The sequence below is a fragment of the Neomonachus schauinslandi genome, chromosome 9 (assembly GCF_002201575.2).
Source record: "Neomonachus schauinslandi chromosome 9, ASM220157v2, whole genome shotgun sequence".
NCBI classification, from domain to species: domain Eukaryota; kingdom Metazoa; phylum Chordata; class Mammalia; order Carnivora; family Phocidae; genus Neomonachus; species Neomonachus schauinslandi.
Genome location: NC_058411.1, coordinates 94,928,038 through 94,938,296, shown reverse-complemented (window position 1 = coordinate 94,938,296; position 10,259 = coordinate 94,928,038).

Here is a 10,259-nt window from a genome sequence, read left to right as displayed (position 1 = left end):
AGAATCCATTTTGAGCAAAGACCAATTAAGAGCCAGGGTGAAAGCTAACTTACAAACGACAATTTCAAGGCCTTGAAGTAGACAGAGTTTCTATTGTGACTGGGGAAAGTGTAAAGACGGACCCAAGAACATCCTCCTGGGAGATGATCAAGAACAGAGACAGTCAGAGGTGTACTGTTAAGATTCAAAACTTCAGTGGAAACCTGTTTTTAGAGCGGATCATGACCTGTGACCAAAAACCCCCCCAAAAAACAAAACAAAACCCACAAAAAACAACCCCCCCACAAGATACTGTATAACAATTGATAAGTAGTTCATACGATGGTTGGATGTTGGTGAAGCTCCCACACTTGCACCATCATTATCATTGTGACCAAAAAAGTTCTGAAGTCCATGTGGTGATCTGCGAAAGAAGAATTAATCACTACTGTTTAAACTCTAGTGAAACAGCAGCGGCAGCATATCACCAAGAAACTAAAATTGTGCGTGAAAATTTTGATTAAAAAAACATCCTTTGGTTAATAAACATGAGCCCACACTTTTACATGACAGCACTTGACCTCACATGTCACAAGCCACTAAAGCAAAATTAATTGAATTGGGACATTAAATTTTGTCATGTCCATTATAATCACCAGACCTTTACCCAGCAAACTACCATCTTTTTCATCATTTGAAGCTTTTTTTAAGAAACATGTTCTCCAATTAAGAAGCAGTAATTGGAGGGATATGAACAATTTATATAGCTGAAGAAATGACAAATTTTATAAAAATGAAATATTTAATATCCTACTAGAAGAAAATTATTAATGCTCATGATGCATATTTTGATTGAATAAAACTTATTTTTTTAAATACAGTGTTTTAATTTTGACCTACAAAAACAGCAATTTCATATGGTACAAGGTAGTAGAAGGTTTTCTCCATTTACCTGTGACTAGTTAGAGGTGAGTACAAAATATTTTCAATATAGTTGTAAATTATATATCTTTACAATTTTAGGAAATGAAGTGATATGAACTCTAATACTAGGTACTCCTTGGTGTGACAACTTTACCAATTGAAGCAGGTTAAAATGCAGTATTTTTGGTTGACTCTAACATTTGATGTGTTCAGTAGCATACTTGAAGATCCCATTTTGCTTACTTTATATTAGAAATACACGATTTTCTAAATGTTTAAGGACCTAGTTATGTTGTTCTTGAAATCCTAGTGAGTGCTGATTTTGAAGAAATGATGCACTGCATGCTGTAAGCCCAGTTCTAGCATCAGATCATGGTTTTTATGACAATATAGTTTAGATAGATATTGAGTAGAACCTTCCAGTGTCCTCAGGAGTTAACATTTTACATGGTAGTACTTGAGTTGTACTTAAGGTTAAAATTGATTATGCAGTTTCTTAAGCCATCTGTTGCTTACAGTTTCAGTGGTTGTTTTGTGAAAGTGAAGTAACCGCTCCCAAGCTAGTCTAAAGGTACTTGATTTGTAATGTGATTCTTTTCCATTTCCAAATAGTTGTTTTTAAAAACTTACAAGTGAATTTTTATTCAAGTATTTAGATCTTCAGAGCACCTTATTTAAGTAAGAGTCTGTAAATATTCAAAGAAAAACCCGTGGTTGACTGACAGTGAGTCATAGGCAAACTATAATCATAGTTTGTGAATGTTTTCATGTATTCAAATTACTTTTCTTAACTAGTTCCACATTTGTCTCTGTGTGACACTAAGTCAAAAATTAGATGGTTTTTGATAGGAAAAGTGATGAAATATAAGAATGTCCAATTTGACCCAAAGAAGGCTATTAATACAAATTGATACAGCTTTGTTAGGACAAGTGATGAGCTGCCCTAAACATTTTCAAATATCCAGTAATGGAAAGAAATGTACATAGGTGGAATAATCTTCCAGTAGCATTGCACCTTTTCTTATGTAATCCTTTTCCTTCACTGAAAGACCTCATCCCACATGCACACATACACACAAAGACACACACACACACACAACTGAGCAGGAAATCGTGGTTTCTCCTATATTCTCAAGTTTTGTCTAAGTTCAGGCTGGCTAACTCTCAGCAGCTAGGCTCTCTCACGACAGCTAGGTTGCTGATAGTTTTAAAGCATCAGTTCCTTTCCCAGAACTTGCTTTATTCATTTCACGAGAGAATTCCTAGTCTACTTACTTCTGGATGCTACTGGACTCAGTAATGCTGAAACAGTTAAGCTTGTAAAAGAAAAATTATTCTTCAGATAGAGTGCTTAGAATTAGTTTTGTGATCGGTGTTTTCCTTTGGTGTGAAATACTTCTAGAGAATTGCTATCATGATTCTGGTTATCCAAATTAGAAGATTATGTACATAAAGCAAGATTTCTCTTGCAGTAGGGCTTATTCTTCGTAGATTAACACAAGATAAAGATTTTTTTAAGACTTCCAACTCTGCCTACTGGTAGGAAAAAACCTCAGTAGTGTGGGTCACCATGAATTCTGCTGACTTCAATCATCTTAATAAGGATCAGGAGTCTTCATCTAGTATTCTTTCAAACTTGTTTGTCTTGAACATATTAAAAGTGTTAGTGGTTATTGTCCAGTATACTATAGTAATTGTATTTAATAGTAAAAAGAAAAATGTAAGTAATGATTTTTTTTAAGGGAGCTCTAAAGAATTTTTGGATTTTGTTTTTTAACAGTGTACAGAGGTTTCATATGCATGAACATTTGTGCTATTTTAGATTTTTTTTTTAATTAAAAAGTTCAATTAAGAGCATCCAGGCTCCCAAAGGTCATTTGTAAATAGTGGTTTGGAACATTATATAAAATGATTAGATTGTAAGGAAAGCTCATAAGGCTTATTTAAACCATAATGTAGTTAACCAATAGTATCATGCTGAGCACTCAGTTTTCTTTAGGGAACCAATCAGTGTAGGAGGTAGAAAGAAATAGAGGTCTTTCCTTTTTCCTGATGGGATTCAGGAAAGTTAAGTTTCTTGGTGTTAGTGTTTCCTAGTTGTCCTCTTACCATCCTAAACCCTCCGGTGGAATACTATATAAGCCAACTTGCCTTTTCCCTTACTGGATGCTCTATGCTTCAAAGTTTTATCTTTCCTCTATTCAGAATTCCCATTTTTTCTGTGCTTATGGCTGGCTAGATTTTAAGGGAAAAATGTTTTCCACCAAGATGCGAATGAAGATAGTGAAGAAAGTGGGATTAAACCTTTTTTTTTTTTTTTAAGACTGCTTATTAGTTCAGGATGAATTTTTATCTAATAAGATTTCAGAAAATATGACCACATTTCAGGCACTATGGGAAGCAGTATTTTTATCAAATTGATGGATGCTGTCTTGAGAGTATTTCCCAATTTCCTTTAGATTGTTGGGACTTTTTACAGTTTTCTTTCCTCAACTTTTGAACTCAGAGGTTTCTTCTCATTTCCAAAATGAGTAACTTCCCCTTTTCCCCTATCCTGTTTATCCAGTAGAACAGTATAGAAGTCACATCTGCATTTTTCTAACTCTTGGTACCGAGGTGGAAGTTTAGAGGTACTCCTGGAGTAGGGCTGGCATTAACATCTCCCAAGACATATGGTCTAGGGGAAATGAAAAGTGGCTAATCTCTAAGCCAGATGTGAGGACATCAGAGGCTGCCTGTATTTCTTTGAAAATTTTTAATGAAACCCAATGGATAAGCTTCATCTTTGTCAGTTTGTCAAAATACATTACTTGCAATTATATTAAAACTAATTCTAAAGACGTACTTTTCTTGTTCTGTAGGTGATATAGATGATGTTGCTTGTTAGTTAAAATATCTTTTATAAAAGAAAGTCCTGCTTCTTATCATGATGTATGTGACTTAAATGACTGTTTCATATTAAAACTATTTCTTCCTTATGTACTGTTTACATATACCTCTTTTTGGGATATTAGTTCAGTACTTTTATACAAATCTGAGTGTGTTCCACATTGGTGACATGTATTTTTGCAGTAATTTTTTGTTTTGTTCTTAGAGCATGTCTAAAGTAACACATGCACTAGTGCTGTGGTCTGTGGCAAAATTACTGTAATTCAAATTGGAAAATAAAATGTTTCCAGACTTTGTCCAACATTTATTCCTATGGCAAAGGAAATTACTATGTAATACTAATTATTTCTTATGCTGGTATGTTTAAGCTACTCTATGAAGTATGTGAAACATCAATATTTATGGATTAGTAGATGGCCTGATGTTTTGAAGTGGGAGAGGGGGTAAAATTTGGTGTTAGCAATTCATAATACAGTAAATACTTCTTAAAAATTTTATTTTCCTCTCACAGTTATAACTTACCAAGGAATTAGTGTCTTAATTGATTGTGCATATTAGGATTTTTTTTTAAGCCCTTACCATTAAAATTATATACTAGACTTTGAACCTACTCTGATATCTTCCAACCAAAAAAGATACCATTCACTTCACCATAACCACAATAAGTAGAAATGCTAATCTTTTCTTAATCATTTATTAAGACGCTATTACAATACCATAAAAGTCCTCTAATTTACTTAGAATTTGTAAACATTGATACAAGGACTTGAGTGGTGTTTGCTTTGTATTATCTGATGAAAGGTTTATTAATAAAAGGCATAATCAAGATTTTAAAGAAAAATGTTTAATCTTGGGAAAATATTAAGCTTTATAGAGCATTTATTTGAGAATACTATTTTAAAAGCATTCTTTTGTCTTTAAAACAAGTACCCAAAAGAATTGTAATAGGTAATACTTGGCCAATGCAAATTTGTACATTTGAAATTGTATACTTGAAAGCAAAAAAAAAAGAATGCTTATGAGTGCTTAAACTGCATAACTTTTTAAAGTATTCAAATTGTTAGACTTTTATCAATTCTTATTATCCTGAATAAGGTTTTACTATATTAGTGATGTATATTACAAGATATGGCATGGTTGTTGTGGTGTATTTTGTATGTTTGATTGTCAGCTATTGATAAGACTGACATAGCAATAAATCTGATTCAGTTCTTGATATTTAAAAAAAAATGCCATATTCCATACTGTGGCACAATTCCATTATATTTGATTTGAATGCCCGTGTTTACATGGGTCTATTTTTGGGGTTAAAAATTTAGAATTACATATTAGGGATTTATTTTTTTCCTGGTATCTTCACATACAATCTCTTAGAAATGAGTCTGTTTCTATTTAAGTCATAGAGGTTTAAAGAAGTATTAGTATTAAATGATTCATGAATTGCTTTGTGGAAAGATTTAAAGTATGAAATGACTAGGTAACCCCCAAATTGTTTATTTTCTTTGTATGGTTTTGTACAGGTTACAGTTTTCAGAGAAATAAAATTGGCTCGGTAACTGATTGAATATAGTGGATAATGGATAATTTGTCTAAGGGCTTCCAAGTATTAAACCAAAAATTCTCAATTCTGAATTACTTTTTAATAATTACTATTAATAGTGGTAAGCCAATTTTCCTTTTTCTTTAAGATCTTTAATTCTTATATTTTCCTCCTTTTGATCCCTTTCTTCCTTAAACACCATGGTAGAATTTAAGAGGAGTTTAACTTATCTTCCACGTTTTACTTTTTTATTCTAAGATAAGTAGTAAGACAAGTAGAGGTTCTACTATCAAAACAGTCCATGTTATTGTTGGCCATTCTTTTCCAAGGTTCATACTAAATGTCATTTGTGCATTGTATAAAGAATGTTATTTATCAGTATTTAGACCTACTATTAGTAGAAATTATGTATGGCAGGCTTTCTTGAACAATATGTATTGTAAGTTTGTTCCTATAGTGTTATGCTTCAGATTCTTTTAAATAAAGCTAGTTTTTAAAGAGAAAAATAACTGTTTTATTAAGTGCTTGATTTTCAAAAGGACAATCTTAGGTTATAGGTATGACAGTCTTGGCTTTGGGTAGGAAATGTTCCAGGAAACATTTACCAGGGCAATAGCCTACGATTTACCAGGAATTTAATTTTATACTGAGGATCAAACCAGTATTTTTGAACAGGTCTTGTTATATGTCTTTTTTTTTTACCCCTGTGAAGTTTATACGTAACACTGAGTCCTGCGTTCCCCTTTAAAAATCTGAGCTTAACCTATCTCTGTCTTGGTTTTAACAGATTAGGACTTCAGTTCTGTTAACAGAAAATTAATTGGAGAGGAGTTCTACAACCTTAGCAGCTTAACAATCCCTGAAATGGAGACACCACTGTAACAATATTAAGAACAAACTTGCCTGAATGATAAGATCACGTTTACAAAAGACCTCCAAAATTTGTTGGAAATAAACATTAGCTGTCTAGAGTCTTACATGGAAAGATGCTTGTGAATGTGTTGATGCAACTTGGCATAAGAGGTAATATAAATGACAAGATAAAATTACATCAAGATAAAATTTGAATGCATGAAAGTTCTATTTAAATATATGGAAGGGGGTTGCCTGGATGTCTCAGTAGGTTAAGTGTCCAACTCAATCTCAGCTCAGGTCTTTTTGTTTGTTTGGTTGGTTTTTTGGTCTTGTTTTTAAGTAGGTTCCATGCCCAGCGTGGAGCCCAATGCAGGGCCTGAATTCATGACCCCGAAATCAGGACCTGAGCTGAGATCAAGAGTTTGATGCTTAACTGACTGAACCACCAGGTGCCCCTCAGCTCAGGTCTTGATCTCAGGGTTGTGAGTTCTAGTCCTGTTTTGGGCTCCAGGCTGGGAGTGGAGCCTATTTTAAAAATCAGTCAATTAGTTAATTAAGAATTAATTAATGGAAGGATGAGGCACCTGGCTGGCTCAGTTAGAAGAAGTGTGGGGCTCTTGATCTTGGGGTAGTGAGTTTGAGCCCCATGTTGGGTATAGAGATTATTTAAATAAAACCTTTAAAAATTTTTAAAAAATAAATACATGGAAGGAAAAATAAACATAAAATATATGGAAGGAAAAAAAATCAATAAAAATGTGTTTACTTTACCTGCTGTAAGAGAGAGAAAGATGTCCCGAGACTTCTGATCAAATAACATCTTGAGTGGATGCTCTAAAGCACCCCCTCTGTTCCAAACTTAGTACAATAAAGATAAAAAGAGAAAATTGGGTTCAAAACCAAAAAATATATCCAAGGACAAGAAATAATGGAGGAAACCGTGAACCATGCTGAAGCAGCAGCCTACCTGACTCCAGGTCCAGAGTAGAAGTTCTAATTTGGCAGGGGTAATGGGATCTAAAAGTAATACTACATTTCAAAATTGTGAGAGGTGATAATAGTACTAGAAGAGAAATGTCTAGCTTTATATAATTTTTAAGCCCCAAATATAATGAATTAAGCATTGATCTCAAGAGGATAAGAAAATAAAAAATCCTAAGGAAAGTAGAAGAAAATAATAAAGCCACAAGCAGGTTATTTAAAAGATTAATAAAATCGATGATCCTCTGATGAAATGGATTTTTTTTTTAATAGCAAAAATAACAGGAATGAAAAAGGGGACCAAAACAGCACTGCTTTGGGCAAAGGGCTGAGCTGGGATTCCTCTCCCCTGCTGTACCACGTGTGAAAGGAGACTAAGCAGCAAAACCTACCTTCAAATGATATGTGGGGCTCCAGCTCATATAGGAAGATAGGAGCCCAAGGTGGGCAGAAGTGCGCAGTTTGCAATTTGCTCAGTTGCAATTTACTCAGTTTCTCACCAAAGAATTGGTGATACAGTATCACCAAAGAATTGAAGCAGTGAATCAGCATGTAACACTTGGCTAAATTGGGGTTTCTAGGACACAACTTGGAGGCATCTTAAAACTGCTAGAAAGGATGAGCCCAGAGGAAAGAAAGAAAAATAAAATGAAAGAAAAAAGCCCACTGTAAATCAAAATTTCAAATTTGAGAAGAAACCTATTGATAAGACAAATAGTTAACCAACACCTTTTGAAATTTCAACCCACTCAAAATGAAAATAATAGAATAGCCTGAAAAGGACTTTAAGGTAAGTATGTTTGGGGCTCCTGAAAGGCAAACTAAAGAATAAAAATTGAAGTTATGAAATTTGATAAGTAAACATTCATTCATTTATTCAACATTTGTTGTTTTTTATGTCTCAGGAAATGTACTAGATGCTAAAATACAGCAGTAAATCAAACAGACAAAAATTACCACTCTCAGGAGAGTGTTATTCTAGAGAGAATAAGTGCTATGCACAAATAAAAAAGAGAATGAGATAGGGAATGCTGAACCTGGCAAGGAAGTGCAAATTCTTAATTTTTAATAGCTCAATGAAAAGATAAGTAATGAAGAAGTAAGGGATACTGTCATACAGATAACTGGGGAAGAAACTTCCAGGCATAGGTAATAGCAGGTACAATGACCCTGTGAAAAGAGCATGCTTGGCACATTTCATAGATTTCAAGGAGGCCAGTGTGTCTGGGATGGAGTGAACAGCCCATGGGTCGGTCTCTGAGCTCAGCCAGGAGTCTGCTTGAAGATTCTCTCTCTCTGCCCCTCTCCTACTTGCATACATGTGTGTGCACTCTCTCTCAAATAAATAATCTTTAAAAAAGTTACTGAAGAGTTTCAGGAGAGAAGGATCATTCTGACTGCTGTGTTGAAATAGATTGAAGAGGTAGGGATTTGGGGTGTCTGGGTGGCTCAGTTGGTTAAGCATCTGCCTTCGGCTCGGGTCATGATCCCAGGGTCCTTGCTCAGCGAGGAGTCTGCTTCTCCTTCTCCCTCTGCCTGCTACTCCCCCTGCTTATGCTCTCTCTCTCTCTGTCAAATAAATAAAAATAAAATCTTAAAAAAGAAGAGGTAGGGAGCTGAAGGAAGAAGACTAGTTAGGAAGCTATTGTAATTCGTGTGAGAGATGATGTGACTAGAGCCACAGAAATAACAGTGGAAGGAGTGAAATGTGGATTTTATTTGGTCTTGATTCAGACAAAATAACAGTAAAAACACACAACTGGGGAGGGGCGCCTGGGTGGCTCAGTCGTTAAGCGTCTGCCTTCGGCTCAGGTCATGATCCCAGGGACCTGGGATCGAGCCCCGCGTCGGGCTCCCTGCTCAGCGGGAAGCCTGCTTCTCCCTCTCCCACTCCCCCTGCTTGTGTTCCCTCTCTGGCTGTCTCTATCAAATAAATAAATAAAAATCTTTAAAAAAAAAAAAAAAAAAAACACAACTGGGGAAATGTGACCATGAACTTGGGTTATAGGACATTGGTTATTATTTTAGTTCTGTTAGAATAATGACATTGTGTTTATGTAATGAAAACACCTATTTTTAAAAAGATGAAATCTGAAATACTTCTAATTCTTCAGTTTGTTTTAAAATAGTCCAGAGGGGAGAAACGGAGCCCCCCAAATCAGTAAAGTATAAGACTTAACCTGATTTTCAGATGTGGCCTAGTGATCATATATAGAAAAATGTTTAAGGAGTAGTGAAGGCATATTAGTTCCTTATCTCATTCAAGACATATATAAAGGTACTGGATAATTTCAGATTTTTTAAGAAAAAAAATTTAGTGAACTGCGTATTTAAAAAGTCACAATTTAAGTCACAATCGAGCCCTGCATCAGGCTCCCTGCTCAGTGAGGAGCCTGCTTCTCCCTCTCCCATTCCCCCTGCTTGTGCTCTCTCTCTGTCAGATAAATAAATAAAATCTTAAAAAAATAAAAATAATAAAAGAATTAAATACACTATAACTTCTAACAGAGGGCAAAGCAGAATACAGAAAATTTTATCAAGCCAATGGAAGATAGGAAAGCAGATAAAAAGAATAACAAAAATGGAAATAAAACCAATTATCAGTAGTTACATATATGTAAATGGAATAAATTCACCTATCTGACACTGTCAGATCAGACCAAGGAATTTTTTTTTGTCCAAATGCTGTTCACAAGAGATACACGTGGCAATTTCAAAAGCAAAGGAATAGTTTATGTACAATGATATTAAGAAGTGGAAAACATAATAAAAAAATAAAAATTAAAAAACAAGTGGAAAAGCCAAATTCTAAATGACTGTATACTTAAAAAAAAGTAAGGCCATCAAATTATGAAGAATTAAAACTTCATGCTTTATAAAAAATAAAATGGAAGAAATGACAATTGTTAAGGAAAAAAATAGTTTAAAAAAGTTATGTACAGAATGATCACAATTAGTTTTTAAAATAAGCAATTTATATATCTATGTATACCTACCTAGAGATAATTGGAATGATTACATGCCAAAATGTTACTGTGATTATTTCTGGATAATGGAAGTATGTGTGATTTTTCTTCTTGGTATTGTCAAC